This window comes from Oncorhynchus nerka, linkage group LG15, assembly GCF_034236695.1.
Source record: "Oncorhynchus nerka isolate Pitt River linkage group LG15, Oner_Uvic_2.0, whole genome shotgun sequence".
Classification (NCBI taxonomy): domain Eukaryota; kingdom Metazoa; phylum Chordata; class Actinopteri; order Salmoniformes; family Salmonidae; genus Oncorhynchus; species Oncorhynchus nerka.
In genome coordinates this window covers 5,685,602-5,706,149 of record NC_088410.1, presented here as the reverse complement: position 1 = coordinate 5,706,149, position 20,548 = coordinate 5,685,602, and the positions used below count along the sequence as shown (strand labels likewise).

The 20,548-nt window shown below is 47.0% G+C and overlaps 1 pseudogene; it reads right to left on the bottom strand.

The window, feature by feature from the left end:
- Positions 1-15,364: 15,364 nt before the first annotated feature.
- Positions 15,365-20,548, bottom strand: part of LOC135560310 (uncharacterized protein K02A2.6-like) — a 15,883-nt pseudogene continuing 10,699 nt past the window's right edge.

Here is a 20,548-nt window from a genome sequence, read left to right as displayed (position 1 = left end):
TCGTTTATACATTTTTACTGACACAAAATGACCCCACCATGTCAAACGAAGTAACAAATCGTCTGTCGGCATTTAGAAAAGTGTACAGGCATATCCTGTTTCCATCAGCCCGGTCATTACTTTGGAAATGGAGATCCTCCTCTCCACCCTCTCCGAGTTGGGCATCTCCGGCGCGGCCCACGCTTGATTGCGTCCTACCTGACAGGTCGCTCCTACCAGGTGGCGTGGCGAGAATCTGTCTCCTCACCACGCACTCACCACTGGCGTCCCCCAGGGCTCTGTTCTAGGCCCTCTCCTATTCTCGCTATACACCAAGTCACTTGGCTCTGTCATAACCTCACATGGTCTCTCGTATCATTGCTATGCAGACGACACACAATTAATCTTCTCCTTTCCCCTTCTGATGACCAGGTGGCGAATCGCATCTCTGCATGTCTGGCAGACATATCAGTGTGGATGACGGATCACCACCTCAAGCTGAACCTCGGCAAGACGGAGCTGCTCTTCCTCCCGGGAAGGACTGCCCGTTCCATGATCTCGCCATCACGGTTGACAACTCCATTGTGTCCTCCTCCCAGAGCGCTAAGAACCTTGGCGTGATCCTGGACAACACCCTGTCGTTCTCAACTAACATCAAGGCGGTGGCCCGTTCTTGTAGGTTCATGCTCTACAACATCCGCAGAGTACGACCCTGCCTCACACAGGAAGCAGCGCAGGTCCTAATCCAGGCACTTGTCATCTCCCGTCTGGATTACTGCAACTCGCTGTTGGCTGGGCTCCCTGCCTGTGCCATTAAACCCCTACAACTCATCCAGAACGCCGCAGCCCGTCTGGTGTTCAACCTTCCCAAGTTCTCTCACGTCACCCCGCTCCTCCGCTCTCTCCACTGGCTTCCAGTTGAAGCTCGCATCCGCTACAAGACCATGGTGCTTGCCTACGGAGCTGTGAGGGGAACGGCACCTCAGTACCTCCAGGCTCTGATCAGGCCCTACACCCAAACAAGGGCACTGCATTCATCCACCTCTGGCCTGCTCGCCTCCCTACCACTGAGGAAGTACAGTTCCCGCACAGCCCAGTCAAAACTGTTCGCTGCTCTGGCCCCCCAATGGTGGAACAAACTCCCTCACGACGCCAGGACAGCGGAGTCAATCACCACCTTCCGGAGACACCTGAAACCCCACCTCTTTCAGGAATACCTAGGATAGGATAAAGTAATCCTTCTCACCCCCCCTTAAAAGATTTAGATGCACTATTGTAAAGTGGCTGTTCCACTGGATGTCTTAAGGTGAACGCACCAATTTGTAAGTCGCTCTGGATAAGAGTGTCTGCTAAATGACTTAAATGTAATGTAAATGGAAATGGTTGGATCAATATCCACCTTCATGATATGTAAGAAGCCTGATTTGGAATGTCTTAGTAGTTCTATCTGATGTCATAATACACCCCTCCGATAATCAAGTGATATTTGGAATGTCTGAGTAGTTCTATCTGATGTCATAATACACCCCTCTGATAATCAAGTGATGTTCACATGTGATGCATTTGCTCCATTGTTTACATTTAAGTTGGAGGCCCACTCTGATGATGTATGTCTTACATAGTGGGGCTTTAAATGAAAAGTATGGTGACATCTTAGTGGGGCTTGAAATTAATAGGATTATTAATCAAAAACTTCTATAGCAGCAATACACTGTGGCTTTGACTTCAAGAAGAGAATGGGCTGATGGGTGGTGGTGCTACTCTATAGGTAAGGCTGTCCAATATGAATGTTCAAGGGACCCAGGGACCCTCTGCACACATCGACAACAGTCACCCTCGAAGCATCGTTACCCATCGCTCCACAAAAGCCGCGGCCCTTGCAGAGCAAGGGGAACTACTACTTCAAGGTCTCAGAGCTAGTGACGTAACCGATTGAAACGCTATTTAGCGCGCACCGCTAACTATGCTAGCCGTTTCACATCCGTTACATGTAAGTGTATAAGTGCAAATTTACACTTATACACTTACATTGTAGCAAAGTGTAATTTCTTCAGTGTTGTCACATGAAAAGATATACTCAAATATTTACAAAAATGTGAGGGGTGTACTCACAAAATCATACAATGTGATTTTCTGGATTTTTGCTTTAGATTCCATCTCTCACAGTTGAAGTGTACCTATGATAAATAAAATAAAATAAAATCTGACATGACTTCGGCATTCTTTGGAATTCTGATCGGTTTTATGTACTGGAAAAATAGAAAAGAGAGGTGTAACTTTGCATTGGGACTTGTGATGCTATACTAATGCAGATCCATATGTTACATGTGGTTACATTTAGCTACCTTCACTTTAAGGGAGTTGTATGGCCACATTTAGATGTGAAAAAATAACAGACAGAGAAAACCATTTCTATTCTAACAGTATTTGGGTCATTCTTGAGCTCTGGTAATATTTCAGTCCCACTGACTGATTTTGTATATAAATTGAAATGTCCAGTATAATGAATTGAAATAAATATAGAATTAATTTAAACTTAATTATTACAAAATCATATATTATTTTATATGGCGTTTCAATTCATTTTTACTTGGGAAATTAATATTAAAATGTGCACATAATTGAATGCAAACATACATTTGTGTAATTTTGTTGAGAAAGTATTTTTTATCAAATAAATGCATGATTATTGATTAAAATCACACCATGTAGCTCTGTCCCTCAGTCTACATGTAACGGGTTGTAAACCTGTGACAGGGTTAAGTTATTTACTTTATTTATGAGTATTGCATCTAAACAAATTAATAATTGAATATATTATACATTATATATATATACAGCATTCAAAAGTGACCAAAACATCAGCCAGGAAGCATAGGAACTGAGAAGTGGTCTGTAGTCCCCACCTGCAGAACCACTACTTTATTGGGCGTGTCTTGCTAATTGCCTATAATTTCCACCTGTTGTCTATTCCATTTGCACAACAGCATGTGAAATTTATTGTCAATCAGTGTAACGGCTTTCTTGTGATGAAGGAGAGTCAGACCAAAATGCAGCGTTGTGATGATTCATGTTATTTTAATAAAGGAAAACCTATACACGGAAAAACTACCAAAATAATGAAAATGTGAAAACCGAAACAGTCCTATCTGGTGCAAACACAGAGACAGGAACATCAGGACACTAAGGACAATCACCCACGAAACACTCAAAGAATATGGCTGCCTAAATATGGTTCCCAATCAGAGACAACGATAAACACCTGCCTCTGATTAAGAACCACTTCAGACAGCCATAGACTTAACTAGAACACCCCACAAAGCTACAATCCCAATACCAACACACCACATACAAAAACCCATGCCACACCCTGGCCTGACCAAATAAATGAAGATAAACACAATATATTATGACCAGGGCGTGACAGATCCCCCCCCCCCTAAGGTGCGGACTCCCGGACGCACATCAAAACAATAGGGAGGGTCCGGGTGGGCGTCTGTCCATGGTGGCGGCTCCGGCGCGGGACGTGGACCCCACTCTATCAATGTCTTAGTCCCTCTTCCTCGCATCCTAGGATAGTCCACCCTCGCCGCCGACCATGGCCTAGTAGTCCTCACCCAGAACCCCACTGGACTGAGGGGCAGCTCGGGACTGAGGGGCAGCTCGGGACTGAGGGGCAGCTCGGGACTGAGGGGCAGCTCGGGACTGAGGGGAAGCTCGGGACTGAGGGGAAGCTCGGGACTGAGGGGAAGCCCAGCACTGAAGGGAAGCCCAGCACTGAGAGGAAGCCCAGCACTGAGAGGAAGCCCAGCACTGAGAGGAAGCTCAGCACTGAGTGAAAGCACAGGCAGGTAGTTGGATCCGGCAGATTCTGGCTGGCTGGCGGTTCTGGCAGATCCTGGCTGACTGGCGGATCTGGAAGAGTCTGGTTGACTGGCAGATCTGGAAGAGTCTGGTTGACTGGCGGATCTGGAAGAGTCTGGTTGACTGGCGGATCTGGAAGAGTCTGGTTGACTGGCGGATCTGGAAGAGTCTGGTTGACTGGCGGATCTGGAAGAGTCTGGTTGACTGGCAGATCTGGAAGAGTCTGGCTGACTGGCGGATCCTGGCAGACTGACGTCTCTGGAAGAGTCTGGCTGACTGGCGGATCTGGAAGAGTCTGGCTGACTGACGGATCTGGAAGAGTCTGGCTGACTGACGGATCTGGAAGAGTCTGGCTGACTGGCGGATCTGGAATAGTCTGGCTGACTGGCAGATCCTGGCAGACTGACGGATCTGGCTGTTCCATGCTGACTGGTGGCTCTGGCTGCTACATGCTGACTGGCAGCTCTGGCAGCTCCTTGCAGACTGACAGCTCAGGCTGCTCCATGCAGACTGGCAGCGCTGGCTGCGCTGAACAGGCAAGAGACTCCAGCAGCGCTGTAGAGGAGGAAGGCTCTGGCAGCGCTGAACAGGCGGGAGTCTCCAGCAGCGCAGGAGAGGAGAAAGGCTCCGGCAGCGCTGAACAGGCGGGAGACTCCGGCAGCGCAGGAGAGGAGAAAGGCTCCGGCAGCGCTGGAGAGGCGAGGCGCACTGTAGACCTGATGCGTGGTGCTGGCACTGGTGGTACTGGGCCGAGGAAACGCACAGGAAGCCTGGTGCGGGGAGCTGCCACCGGAGGGCTGGTGTGGAGGTGGTACTGGATAGACCGGACCGTGCAGGCGCACTGGAGCTCTTGAGCACCGAGCCTGCCCAACCTTACCCGGTTGAATGGTCCCGGTCGCCCTGCCAGTGCGGCGAGGTGGAATAGCCCGCACTGGGCTATGCAGGCGAACCGGAGACACCGTGCGCAAGGCTGGTGCCATGTAAGCCGGCTTGGAGACGCACTGGGGACCAGATGCGAGAGCCGGGCTTCATGGCACTTTGGCTCGACGCTCACTCTAGCCCGGCCGATACGCGGAGCTGGAATGTACCGCACCGGGCTATGCACCCGCACTGGGGACACCGTGCGCTCCAAAGCATAACACGGTGCCTGCCCGGTCTCACTAGCCCCCCGGTAAGCACAGGGAGTTTGCACAGGTCTCCTATCTGGCGTAGCCATACTCCCTGTGAGCCACCCCCCAAGAAATTTTTGGGGCTGACTCCCGGGCTTCCTTGCCAACCGTGTTCCCTCATATCGCCGGCTCCTCTCTCCGGCTGCCTCTGCTCTCCTCGCTGCCTCCACCTGTTCCCATGGAAGGCGATCCCTTCCCGCCAGGATCTCCTCCCATGTGTAGCAACCCTTGCCATCCAATATATCTTCCCATGTCCAATCCTCATTGCGCCGCTGTTGCTGTTGCCTGTTGTCACGCCGCTTGGTCCTGTTGTGGTGGGTGATTCTGTAACGGCTTTCTTGTGGTGAAGGAGAGTCGGACCAAAATGCAGCGTTGTGATGATTCATGTTATTTTAATAAAGGAAAACCTATACATGGAAAAACTACCAAAATAATGAAAATGTGAAAACCGAAACAGTCCTATCTGGTGCAAACACAGAGACAGGAACATCAGGACACTAAGGACAATCACCCACGAAACACTCAAAGAATATGGCTGCCTAAATATGGTTCCCAATCAGAGACAACGATAAACACCTGCCTCTGATTGAGAACCACTTCAGACAGCCATAGACTTAACTAGAACACCCCACTAAGCTACAATCCCAATACCAACACACCACATACAAAAACCCATGCCACACCCTGGCCTGACCAAATAAATGAAGATAAACACAATATATTACGACCAGGGCGTGACAATCAGTGTTGCTTCCTAAGTGGACAGTTTTATTTCACAGAAGTGTGATTGGCTTGGAGTTACATTGTGTTGTTTAAGTGTTCCCTTTATTTTTTTGAGCAGTGTATAACGATATTTTGGAGGTTATTTTGTTTTCAAAAAAACTAGAGTGACCGATTGTAATCTGAATAAAGGCCAAAACATGTATTTCTGTTTTTAGAGGGAGAGAAACGCTGGGCCAGTTGTGCTCCGCCCTGTGGGACTCCCAATCACAGTCAGATGTGATACATAATAATACATTTTGCTATATTATTTGTTTGGTCTTTTCTGGTGGATTAAACTGAAATTTCAACCAATCACGGCCTGTTGTGATACAGCCAACCTAACTAAGAAATACATTTGATGATAGAATTCTCCCCCTATCCTGCTTCTAGGCAAGTCTATTGTCCAGCTTATTGCTAATAGCCATAATGGCGCTGTACGACATGACCGTGTGTGTTTTGAAAGAGTGTTTTCCATTTAGCAACAATTTGTTTACCTTCATTAGACAACTTTGTTCCAATATTTCTGTCATTCATTGATATTTATTCCATAGTAATTTGTTATAGATCCATAACTAAATAAACATCTGCATTTTGAAAGAGTATTTGTATCATTGTTAAAGAAAGCATAAAGATGTTGATGAAGATATACTGTACTGCTGTTTTGAGTTAGAAATGTAACACTTAAGAGCACTTAAGCATGGAATACTTTGCAGGTTGTTCACACCTACAGTAGCCGGGATATAAAGAGTCTATTGTCCTGCTAATTGACCTACAAGTGTTTGAAAACCTGTTTTGAAAATGCCACCAGCTGTCCATCACTACTGTAAACAAAAACACAGCATCTTGGTTACATTCTTTATTTTGACCACATCACAAATCATTTGTATCTACCTTTCCAATTGCTTTTAGAGTTTGGGATTTACAAATGTGCGCTTTTCATATCATTTTTTGTTAAATCCAGTTCGGATTTAAGTATAACTTTTGACTGACGCCTTTAATGAGAGGTCTACTGCTTTAATATTGAATAATATCTGCCCTCCGAATTAATATCTAAGGGGCATTTTTCACACCATTATTAGTTACATTGTTTTAGTTTGAATGTGCAGACAGGCTCTAAGAACAGCGGGAGCGTTTCCCTAGTCAGCGCCATTATGAATGCAATGCCCCTTAAAGTGTTGCTCTGTGCTACCCAGTGGGGTGGGGATCCAACCCCCCTTCCTCCTTCTCCCTTTCCCATAGGGTGTTACAGTGAAAGACAAGAAAGAACCTTTCAGAATGGAAGAGGTGGCTGTTATCGTGAAATAACCTTTTAGAGAGGAAGAGGATGCTGTCTCAATAAAGGTGAAGGAGGAAGACGTTTTGGGAGTGAAAGAGGAGGATACAGAATATCAGATTAACACCAGTGAGTACTGTCTTAAACAAGGGCACAAACTGTTGTTGAACTAATGTGGGTTTTAAAGGGGCATTCTACTGAAGTTCTACACTTGAATATGTTGTTCAGTACTGTATAAATTGTTTAATTGTCAATCTGTCGTTGGTACATACATTAGATTTTTTGGATCCCTACAAATCTGGATCCCTACAAATCAGCAGGGCCAGACAATCTGGACCCTGTCTTTCTAAATATTATCTGCCGAAATTCTTCCAATCCCTATTACTAGACTGTTCAACCTCTCTTCCGTATCGTCTGAGATCCCCAAAGATTGAAAGCTGCTGCGTCAACCCCTCTTCGAAGGGGAGACACTCTAGACCCAAACTGTTATAGACCTATATCCATCCTGCCCGGCATTTCTAAAATCTTCAAAAGCCAAGTTAACAAACGATCACCGACCAGTTCGAATCCCACCGTACCTTCTCCACTATGCAATCTGGTTTCCGAGCTGGTCATGGGTGCACCTAGCCACGCTCCAGGTCCTAAACGATATAATATCCGCCATCGATAAAAGACAGTACTGTGCAGCCGTCTTCATCGACCTGGCCAAGGCTATCGACTCTGTCAATCACTGCATTTTTATTGGCAGACTCAATAGCCTTGGCTTCTCAAATGACTTCCTCGCCTGGTTCACCAACTGCTTCTCAGATATAGTTCAGTGTGTCAAATCGGAGGGCCTGTTCTCCGGACCGTTGGCAGTCTCTATGGGGTGCCACAGGGTTCAATTCTCGGGCCGACTCTTATCAATGTCGCCCTCTTGCTGCTGGTGACTCTCTGATCCTCCTCTACTCTGACGACACCATTCTGTATACATCTGGCCCTTCTTTGGACACTGTGTTAACAAACCTCGAAACGAGCTTCAATGCCACACAACACTCATTCCGTGGCCTCCAACTGCTTTTAAATGGTAGTAAAACTAAATGCATGCTCTTCAGCCGATTGCTGCCCACACCCGCCTGCCAGACTAGCATCACTACTCTGGACGGTTCTGACCTAGAATATGTGGACAACTACAAATACCTAGGTGTTTGGTTAGACTGTAAACTCTCCTTCCAGACTCACATTAAGCATCTCAATCCAAAATTACATCTAGAATCGGCTTCCGATTTCGCAAGAAAGCCTCCTTCACACATGCTGCCAAACATACCCTCGTAAAACTGACTATCCTACCGATCTTTGACTTTGGCGAGGTCATTTACAAAATAGCCTCCAACACCCTACTAAGCAAACTGGATGTAGTCTATCACAGTGCCATCCGTTTTGTCACCAAAGCCCCATATACTACCCTACATATTCGTCGCCAAACCCACTGGCTCCAGGTCATCTATAAGCCTTTGCTAGGTAAAGCCCCGCCTTATCTCAGCTCACTGGTCACCAAAGCAACACCACCCATAGCACACGCTCCAGCAGGTATATTTCACTGGTCATCCCCAAAGCCAACACTTCCTTTGGCTGCCTTTCCTTCCAGTTCTCTGCTGCCAATGACTGTAACTAATTGCAAAAATCACTGAAGCTGGAGTCTTGTATCTCCCTCTCTAACTTTAAGCTTCATCTGTCAGAGCAGCTTACATATCACTGTACCTGTACACAGCCAATCTGTAAATAGCACACCCAACTACCTCATCCCCATATTGTTTTTATCCTCTTCTATTTTGCACCCCAGTATCTCTATCTTGCACATCATCATCTGCACATCTATCACTCCAGTGTTAATGCTAAATTGTAATTATTTTGCCTCTATGGCCTATTTATTGCCTTACCTCCCTACTCTTCTACATTTTGCACACACTGTACATAGATTTTTCTATTGTGTTATTGACTGCACATTTGTTTATGTGTAACTCTGTGTTGTTGTTTTTGTCGCACTGCTTTGCTTTATCTTGGCCAGGTCGCAGTTGTAAATGAAAACTTGTTCTCAATTAGCCTTCCTGGTTAAAAAGGCTAAATAAATACAAATAAAAAAATACCTTCATGAGGTTCTATAGTAGCAAGGATCTGAAACCTCCAGAGGGCTTGATGGCTCAATCCACCAGAGGTATGGCTACAACATATACATTGTTTAAAGGCATCTCTGTTCAAGAGATCTGTAATGATGCATGTTGTGGTGATGAACCTTCATGAGGTTCTACTGAATGGACATCACTACACATACGGTGAGTAGAGTGGGGACCTCTGAGCGATGGTCCTGTCTAGACTTGGCATCAGAGAGTATATGAGCTCTATGGTAGTTGGTAGTTGACTAGGTTACCTTTCACACATGGAAGACAAACGTACTTAGATGTGAAGACGGGAGAGACTATGGCCCTATATAGGAAGTGGAGTCATCTGCTATTAGCTGTTGCTTGACAGATGTTGTTTGATTGGATCTCCCTAGACTCCGCCCCTAACGAGGCTTATAATATCATAGAACAGGGGTTATGTTAGGTAACCTTAAGTTACATGTCCTACTATGCTAATGTCTCTGTATTAAATTGCCCATAACTTTAACACTAGCAGAGATCCTGGAACTAATATACCCTTAAAGTATATTATATTCAACAATATATATAAAAATTGAAACATTTATATTTTCAATATTTATATTTTCTATATTAATAAATTCATGTAAGAAATGTATGAATGAAATCAAAATACAAGTGAAATACTTACTTACAAGCCCTTAATTAACCAACAATGCAGTTTTAAGAAAAATAAGTGTTATGTATAAAATACAAATAATTTAGGTTAAAGAGCAGCAGTAAAATAACAGTAGCGAGGCTTTATACAGGTAACACCGGCACAGAGTCAATGTGGAGGCCATATACAGGTATTACCGGTACAGAGTCAATGTGGAGGCCATATACAGGAGGTACCAGTACAGAGTCAATGTGGAGGATATATACAGGAGGTACCAGTACATAGTCAATGTGGAGGGTATATACAGGAGGTACCAGTACATAGTCAATGTGGAGGGTATATACAGGAGGTACCGGAACAGAGTCAATGTGGAGGGTATATACAGGAGGTACCAGTACATAGTCAATGTGGAGGGTATATACAGGAGGTACCAGAACAGAGTCAATGTGGAGGGTATATACAGGAGGTACCGGAACAGAGTCAATGTGGAGGCTATATACAGGAGGTACCGGAACAGAGTCAATGTGGAGGCTATATACAGGAGGTACCGAACAGAGTCAATGTGGAGGGTATATACAGGAGGTACCAGTACATAGTCAATGTGGAGGCTATATACAGGAGGTACCGGAACATAGTCAATGTGGAGGGTATATACAGGAGGTACCGGAACAGAGTCAATGTGGAGGGTATATACAGGATGTACAGTACAGAGTCACTGTGGAGGCTATATTTCTTTGTATCATAGATAATTGCGTAATATCGTATTTCGTCGTCCTAACGCAGTCTACACTGCCCTGCAGCTAGCCAGCTAGCTAACGTCCACCGTTAGCTAGTCCACCGTCTACCGATTAGCAGCACAACTATTACACTCAACTGAACGACTTGATTAGTGTAGTGTTAGCTAGCTACATAGTTGTCTTTGCTGTCTTCACAAGATAATTGTGTAGTTTAGAGTGTGTAGTTTTATGTCATCCTTAACATAGAGACTCTGCTTGCTAGCCAACAGCTAGCCAACGTCTACCGAACAGAACTTCTGCACTCAACAATGGTCGCATTTCGCTTCGCTCCACAGGTAGTATCACATTTTTTCATTTCATTTCATTACAGTACAACGGCTTGATTTGTTTGATCGTAGCTAGCTACATAGCTAGCTACATAGCCGTCTTTGTATCAAAGATAATTGTGTAGTCTAGAGCGATTTCCTAGGTTAACTAGCCAGCTATTGTCGTTCTTTAACGCAACGTAACGTAATCAACACTGCTAGCTAGCCAGCTAGCCCCGAATAGCAGCACAGTAGAAACTATTACACTCAACGGAACGACTTGATTACTGTAGTGTCAACAACGCAGCCAATGCCAACTAGCCTACTTAGTCAACAACGCAGCCTCTGCCAGCTAGCCTACTTCAGCAGTACTGTATCATTTTAATCATTTTAGTCAATAAGATTCTTGCTACGTAAGCTTAACTCTCTGAACACTCGTGACGTGTAGTCCACTTGTCATTCCAATCTCCTTTGCATTAGCGTAGCCTCTTGTGTAGCCTGTCAACTATGTGTCTGTCTATCCCTGTTCTCTCCTCTCTGCACAGACCACACAAACGCTCCACACCGCGTGGCCGCGGCCACCCTAATCTGGTGGTCCCAGCGCGCACGACCCACGTGGAGTTCCAGGTCTCCGGTAGCCTCTGGAACTGCCGATCTGCGGCCAACAAGGCAGAGTTCATCTCCGCCTATGTCTCCCTCCAGTCCCTCGACTTCTTGGCACTGACGGAAACATGGATCACCACAGACAACACTGCTACTCCTACTGCTCTCTCTTGTCTGCCCACGTGTTCTCGCACACCCCGAGAGCTTCTGGTCAGCGGGTGGTGGCACCGGGATCCTCATCTCTCCCAAGTGGTCTTTCTCTCTTTCTCCCCTTACCCATCTGTCTATCGCCTCCTTTGAATTCCATGCTGTCACAGTTACCAGCCCTTTCAAGCTTAACATCCTTATCATTTATCGCCCTCCAGGTTCCTCGGAGAGTTCATCAATGAGCTTGATGCCTTGATAAGCTCCTTTCCTGAGGACGGCTCACCTCTCACAGTTCTGGGCGACTTTAACCTCCCCACGCCTACCTTGACTCATTCCTCTCTGCCTCCTTCTTTCCACTCCTCTCCTCTTTTGACCTCACCCTCTCACCTTCCCCCCTACTCACAAGGCAGGAAATACGCTCGACCTCATCTTTACTAGATGCTGTTCTTCCACTAACCTCGTTGCAACTCCTCCAAGTCTCCGACCACTACCTTGTATCCTTTTCCCTCGCTCTCATCCAACACTTCCCACACTGCCCCTACTCGGATGGTATCGCGCCGTCCCAACCTTCAAGCTCTCTCCCGCTACTCTCTCCTCTTCCATCCTATCATCTCTTCCCTCTGCTCAAACCTTCTCCAACCTATCTCCTGATTCTGCCTCCTCAACCCTCCTCTTCTCCCTTTCTGCATCCTTTGACTCTCTATGTCCCTATCCTCCAGGCCGGCTCGGTCCTCCCCTCCCGCTCCGTGGCTCGACGACTCATTGCGAGCTCACAGAACAGGGGCTCCGGGCAGCCGAGGAAATGGAGGAAAACTCGCCTCCCTGCGGACCTGACATCCTTTCACTCCCTCCTCTCTACATTTTCCTCTTCTCTCTCTGCTGCTAAAGCCACTTTCTACCACTCTAAATTCCAAGCATCTGCCTCTAACCCTAGGAAGCTCTTTGCAACCTTCTCCTCCCTCCTGAATCCTCCCTCCCCCTCCCCCTCCTCCCTCTCTGCAGATGACTTCGTCAACCATTTTGAAAAGAAGGTCGACGACATCCGATCCTCGTTTGCTAAGTCAAACGACACCGCTGGTTCTGCTCACACTGCCCTACCCTGTGCTCTGACCTCTTCTCCCTCTCTCTCCAGATGAAATCTCGCGTCTTGTGACGGCCGGCCGCCCTACAACCTGCCCGCTTGACCCTATCCCCTCCTCTCTTCTCCAGACCATTTCCGGAGACCTCCTCCCTTACCTCACCTCGCCTCATCAACTCATCCCTGACCGCTGGCCACGTCCCTTCCGTCTTCAAGAGCGAGAGTTGCACCCTTCTGAAAAACCTACACTCGATCCCTCCGATGTCAACAACTACAGACCAGTATCCCTTCTTTCTTTCTCTCCAAAACTCTTGAACGTGCCGTCCTGGCCAGCTCTCCGCTATCTCTCTCAGAATGACCTTCTTGATCCAAATCAGTCAGGTTTCAAGACTAGTCATTCAACTGAGACTGCTCTTCTCTGTATCACGGAGGCGCTCCGCACTGCTAAAGCTAACTCTCTCTCCTCTGCTCATCCTTCTAGACCTATCGGCTGCCTTCGATACTGTGAACCATCAGATCCTTCTCTCCACCCTCTCCGAGTTGGGCATCTCTCTCGGCGCGGCCCACACTTGGATTGCGTCCTACCTGACAGGTCGCTCCTACCAGGTGGCGTGGCGAGAATCCGTCTCCACACCACGTGCTCACCACTGGTGTCCCCAGGGCTCTGTTCTAGGCCCTCTCCTAGCTCCTCGCTATACACCAAGTCACTTGGCTCTGTCATAACCTCACATGGTCTCTCCTATCATTGCTATGCAGACGACACACAATTAATCTTCCCTTTCCCCTTCTGATGACCAGGTGGCGAATCGCATCTCTGCATGTCTGGCAGACATATCCGTGTGGATGACGGATCACCACCTCAAGCTGAACCTCGGCAAGACGGAGCTGCTCTTCCTCCCGGGGAAGGACTGCCCGTTCCATGATCTCGCCATCACGGTTGACAACTCCATTGTGTCCTCCTCCCAGAGCGCTAAGAACCTTGGCGTGATCCTGGACAACACCCTGTCGTTCTCAACTAACATCAAGGCGGTGGCCCGTTCCTGTAGGTTCATGCTCTACAACATCCGCAGAGTACGACCCTGCCTCACACAGGAAGCGGCGCAGGTCCTAATCCAGGCACTTGTCATCTCCCGTCTGGATTACTGCAACTCGCTGTTGGCTGGGCTCCCTGCCTGTGCCATTAAACCCCTACAACTCATCCAGAACGCCGCAGCCCGTCTGGTGTTCAACCTTCCCAAGTTCTCTCACGTCACCCCGCTCCTCCGCTCCCCTCCACTGGCTTCCAGTTGAAGCTCGCATCCGCTACAAGACCATGGTGCTTGCCTACGGAGCTGTGAGGGGAACGGCACCTCAGTACCTCCAGGCTCTGATCAGGCCCTACACCCAAACAAGGGCACTGCGTTCATCCACCTCTGGCCTGCTCGCCTCCCTACCACTGAGGAAGTACAGTTCCCGCCTCAGCCCAGTCAAAACTGTTCGCTGCTCTGGCCCCCAATGGTGGAACAAACTCCCTCACGACGCCAGGACAGCGGAGTCAATCACCACCTTCCGGAGACACCTGAAACCCCACCTCTTTAAGGAATACCTAGGATAGGATAAAGTAATCCCTCTCACCCCCTCCCCTGAAAAGATTTAGATGCACTACTGTTCCACTGGAGGTCATAAGGTGAATGCACCAATTTGTAAGTCGCTCTGGATAAGAGCGTCTGCTAAATGACTTAAAACAACACCCTGTCATTCTCAACTAACATCAAGGCGGTGGCCCGTTCCTGTAGGTTCATGCTCTACAACATCCGCAGAGTACGACCCTGCCTCACACAGGAAGCGGCGCAGGTCCTAATCCAGGCACTTGTCATCTCCCGTCTGGATTACTGCAACTTGCTGTTGGCTGGGCTCCCTGCCTGTGCCATTAAACCCCTACAACTCATCCAGAACGCCGCAGCCCGTCTGGTGTTCAACCTTCCCAAGTTCTCTCACGTCACCCCGCTCCTCCGCTCTCTCCACTGGCTTCCAGTTGAAGCTCGCATCCGCTACAAGACCATGGTGCTTGCCTACGGAGCTGTGAGGGGACGGCACCTCAGTACCTCCAGGCTCTGATCAGGCCCTACACCCAAACAAGGGCACTGCGTTCATCCACCTCTGGCCTGCTCGCCTCCCTACCACTGAGGAAGTACAGTTCCCGCTCAGCCCAGTCAAAACTGTTCGCTGCTCTGGCCCCCCAATGGTGGAACAAACTCCCTCACGACGCCAGGACAGCGGAGTCAATCACCACCTTCCGGAGACACCTGAAACCCCACCTCTTTAAGGAATACCTAGGATAGGATAAAGTAATCCTTCTCACCCCCCCTTAAAAGATTTAGATGCACTATTGTAAAGTGGCTGTTCCACTGGTTGTCATAAGGTGAATGCACCAATTTGTAAGTCGCTCTGGATAAGAGCGTCTGCTAAATGACTTAAATGTAATGTAAATGTAAATGTAAATATTTATGCAAATAAGGTATTCATTTTTATAAATTGACAAATTTGTAAAAAACTTTTTTCGCTTTGTCATTATGTGTATATTGATGAGGGGTAAAACATGCATTTAATCCATTTTTGTTTAAGCCTGTAACAATATGTGGAAAAAGTCAAGGGGTCCTGTATAATGCCCTGTATATGCTTTAAACTACAATTTAAGGATCTGAAGTGATAAACACAAAGGCATAATGGAAAATGCATGTCTAATGGTTATCTCTGTATGAGTCACATTAAAACACTAGGTAGGGTATCTGTATTAGTATGACCAACATAAAAACACCTAGGTAGAGCTGTGGTTATCTCTGTATTAGTATTATCTCTGTATTACCCACATTAAAACACCTAGGTAGAGCAGAGAGGACAGAGCATGTGGCTTTGTAACACACAGGTTTTTCATCTCCACACTGGGATGATTTTAACAGGGCAACGCCACACAGCCTCATGCCTCTCAGTTAGGAGGGTACCAGAAGTAAAATAATAAAAACACAAAACTAATGAACGAGCACACAGGGCCACAGCACTGGGGAGCACACAGTCACCAACAATATATCCCTGGTGTCAATCATTTCAACTGGCTCAGCTCGCTGTTACAGCACAGCACCACCAAATTCCATGTATTAGGTAACCATCTGTCTTTTGTAACCAGAAAAACGTAACATAATACTGTTTTGAGAGTCCCTGATTTAAATTTACTATGTTACACCTAGTCTATGAGACGAGGCTGCACCTAAATTATGCACAGTGTAATATTTGTGTTGTGGAGAAATGACCAGGCAGGAGACGGGAGTACAGTTAGTTTTCGTTTAGTCCAAAAACCCCTCGAGCTCTACAGTTCCCGGCATTCCAGTGCGCATGTGCATTTCCTATTAGGTGTAGTAACGTAACACTGCCGTAATGCATTACTGCTTAGTAACAGCACAGTAACTAATATAAACAGATGTAGATCCCAGATACTACACTCCTCCCCCATAGTGTTTAACTCCCAGAGAACAAGGTAAATATGTTAGGTAACTACTAATGCAATATCTGAACAATGCATTCTTCAACATTTTTCAACTACTGGGTTGAAGCAGACTTTTCAGAGCCCAGCACAAATCCAGGGGATTATTCTGCCCCGAAGATGGAGTTTGTGTCCTAATAACTAACCCAGGTAATGTCCTTTTTCTTTCCTTTTATCTAGGACATATTAAAGTGTTTGTTTTACTGTCCGTTACCTCCTTAACCAGCTCAACTCACAAGCTTTTGAGGTGCCCTTCGCTGTCGAATAGGATATCTCCACTCCTCCTGGGCTTCCTGTGGTGGGCCAGGTTCGGGTGGAAGGTCAGGCTCTGTCTCTCCCGTACGTCCACAGTCAGGAGAATAGTCCTGGGGGTCGTTATTGTTCTTGTTCTCTCGGCATGTCTCTGCTGGGGCGTTGGACCGTAGCAGATGATCCACATGAACGTTGACCTGGCGATGACTAATTTGGACTAGGTAAGTCAAAGGTCCTCTGCGTTGCAAGATCACACCTGAGTTCCACAGGCGCTTGTGGTGTCTGAAATCACGTACCATCACCCTCTCTTCCTCTTTGAATTCTCTGACAGTCTTTGAGTGTCTGCCATGAGCTTTCTTCTGCTGTAGCTGGTGCTTTGCCACAGTGCTTGACAAGTCTGGTTTCAACAATGTCAGGCGGGTACGTGGTTGGCGTTTCAGAAACAGTTCAGCTGGTGTACATTCCGTTACTGTGTGTGGGGTGTTACGGTAAGTAAACAGGAACCGGGGAAGCCTTTGGTGGATGGGCACAGACTGAACCTCGAGTCTAGTCCAGGCCTTCTTAAAGGTTTGCACGGCTCTCTCCGCTGCTCCGTTTGATGCCGGATGGTAAGGTGGTGACAGGATGTGCCTTACTCCGTTGTCCTTGAGAAACATTTCAAAATCGTTTGACGTGAACGGGGGGGCATTGTCCGATACGAGCTCCTTGACTAGTCCAAAGGATGCAAACAGGTGTCTGAGAAGATTGATGGTCTTCTCAGCTGTGGTCAGTTGAGTAGGGAACACTTCCATCCACTTGGAATGGACATTGACGACAACAAGGAAATGTTGCTTGTCAATTTCGGCGTAATCCACATGGATGCGTTCCCAAGGTGTAGCAGCCCAGGACCATGGATGAAGAGGTGCAGCAGCAGGCTTGTTGCGAACATGCTACATGCTGTTGAATGTCCTGATCCAGTCCAGGCCACCACAGATAACTGCGAGCGAGTGCTTTCATTCGAGTGATCCCTGGATGCCCCTCATGCAGTCTCCTCTGGAATTTGTGAGGTACCACCACCCTTGATCCCCACAGAACACACCCTTGATCAGTGGACAAATCAGTGGACAACTGGTATTTCTTGTCGATGAATGGACGAAGGTTATCGTCATTTACGAAGGTTGGCCAACCGCCTAATGTTAAGTCCAAGACTTTGGAAAGCACTGGGTCTTTCCTTGTTTCCTCTGCTATGTCAGAAGCAGATATGGGCAGGTCATCAGGTGAACGCACCAATTTGTAAGTCGCTCTGGATAAGAGCGTCTGCTAAATGACTTAAATGTAAATGTCATCAATGAGAGAGATCTGGAAGACTGCTCTATCATCTTCACTGTCGGAGTCACTATTGCATGGTAGTCTTGATAGTGCATCGGCATTTGCGTGATCACTGGATCATCTGTATTCAATCTCGTAGTCGTAGGCTAACAATATCAGAGCCCAACGTTGCATTCGAAGTGCAGCAAGGGTTGGTATAGCTGATTTTGGTCCAAGGATGGCCAACAGAGGCTTGTGATCTGTCAGCAGTTGGAACTTCCTTCCGTAGAGGTATTTGTGAAACTTCTTCACTACGAATATTATGCTCAGGGCTTCCTTCTCAATTTGAGCATAATTTTTCTCACTTGGTGACAGAGTCCGTGATGCAAATGCAATAGGGTGCTCTTCACCTGACGGTAGAACATGTGAGATGACGGCTCCTACTCCGTATGGAGATGCATCACACGCGAGTCTCAGCTTCATCTCTGTGTTATAGTGGGCAAGCCACTTGCTCTTTAGCAGACACTGTTTGCAAGTCTTGAATGCTTCTTCGCATTGCAGGGACCAATTCCACTTGGTATCGGCCTGCAGCAGTTGGTGAAGCGGATGCAACAATGTGGACAAGTTTGCCACAAACTTTCCGTAATAGTTCAGGAGTCCCAAAAATGACCTCAGCTCTGAGATATTTGTGGGTGCTGGAGCGTTTACGATTGCTTCCACCTTGCTGTTGGTTGGGTGCAGGCCTTGTGCATCAATCTTGTATCCGAGATACTCCACTGAGTCCTGGAGGAACTCACACTTGCTGCGTTTCATTCTCACTCCGTATTTCTCCAGTCTTGACATCACTTTCTCCAGCACTACAAGGTGCTCTCCAATGGTTGGTGCTGACACGAGGATGTCGTCCAGGAAGCACACAACATGGTCTATACCGTCCAAGATCTGATCCATTGTGTGTTGGAATATCGCTGGAGCTGTCGAGATTCCATAGGCCAAGCGATTGAATCTGAATAGCCCCTTGTGTGTATTGATGGTCAGATACTGTTCTGACTCCGGATCCAGCTTCAGTTGCTGATAAGCGAATGCCAGGTCCAGCTTACTGAAAACCTTCCCACCAGCTAGAGTGGCAAACAGATCTTCAACATTTGGTAGTGGATATTCCTCTGGTAGTATGCAGCGATTTACTGTGACCTTGTAGTCACCGCACATTCTGACGGTCTTGTCTTTCTTTGGGACTACAACAATCGGAGCGGCCCAGTCGCTCCTCGCTACTTTCATTATTATGTTATTCTTCTGTAGGCGGTCCAGTTCCTTCTCTACTGCTTCCTTAAGAGCATAGGGAACTGGACGTGGTTTGTGAAAGATAGGCTTGGTTCCTTCTTGCACTCTGACTTGACTTTTGCTGTGAAGTCTTGTATTTCACCGTAGCCATCTTTGAAAAGTTCTTTGTGCTTCTCCAGCATGTTAGTGAGTGTAGCCTGACTTACTGGTTTGTCATTTCTCAGACTGAAGATTTCTCCCCAGTTCAACTTGATCTTTTGTAGCCAGTTTCTGCCTAACAAGGCAGATTTTTCTCCTTTAACAATGACAAGCGGTAGCGTCCACTCCTTCCCCTCATAACGGACTGGTACCTGGATCTGCCCTAACACAGGAATAGTGTCACCAGTGTATGAAGAAAGGCGGATGGACGCGGGCTGAAGAGGGCACTCTTTCAGTTTTTCTTTGTAGAGTCTCTCTGGAACCAGGGATACAGACGCTCCGGTGTCCAGCTGCATTTTTACTGGTTTTCCCGCTAACTCCATGTTGAGATAGATTCCATCTTTTAGTTGTTGAGCCGTGTACACTGTGAACAGTTCCAATACTGTTTGTTGTACCTTCCTCGTCTTGTGCTGCGTCTGACACTTTGCGCTCTTGCCGTGCGTTTCGAGGCTTTACACACTCTCTGTAAATGTCCAACCTTTCCACAATTGTGGCACTTTTCCTTTTGGAATCGACATTCACTGTGCTGATGATTATCTCCCCCACATCTGTAGCAACTTGGCTTAGACCTTTGAGAAGTGGGCTGCTTTGTTCTTGTGTAACCTTGAGGACGGGACTGAAAAAAGTGTGACTTTTGTGAGCTTTTTTCACCACGTGCATCACTGACCTTGTGAACACCTTTCTGACGTTCTGCATGTCCCGATAGCTCAATAGTATCCCTGTGGGCAAGCTCGAGTCCAAGTGCTATATCACAGGCTTTCTTAAAGGTCAGGTCCTTCTCTGACAGGAGCCTTCTGTGAGACCACATACAAACTTGTCTCGGAGAGCATCATCAAGAAATCATGCAAACTCACATGTACTTGCCAGCCTTTTCAAAGCAAGGATGTAGTCAGCCAAGGTTTCCCCTTGACTCTGGTGACGTTGGTAAAATCTGAAACGTTCTGCAATGAGAATTGGCTTAGGCTTAAAATACCTTGAAAGAGTTTGTCAGTTCTGCATAGTTCAACTCCACTGCTTTCATTGGTTCAATGAGACCTTTCAGCAATCCATACTCAGTTGGACCCAAAACACTGAGAAATACGTCTGCTTTCTTTCCATCTTTGATTTCATTTGCAGCCAGCCAACGCTCAAAACGCTCCAAATAGGAATCAAAATCCTCTTTTGTAGCCTCAAACTCTGGTACTCGACCAATGGTTGCCATTTTCACAGTTAATTGTTCAGTTTCCTTATATTCCTTAATTTTCTGAATATTCATCTACTTCACTTCAGAAGTTTCTGCAATTACTTCATTCACTGCACTCATTTGTATTAATGTACACACCGT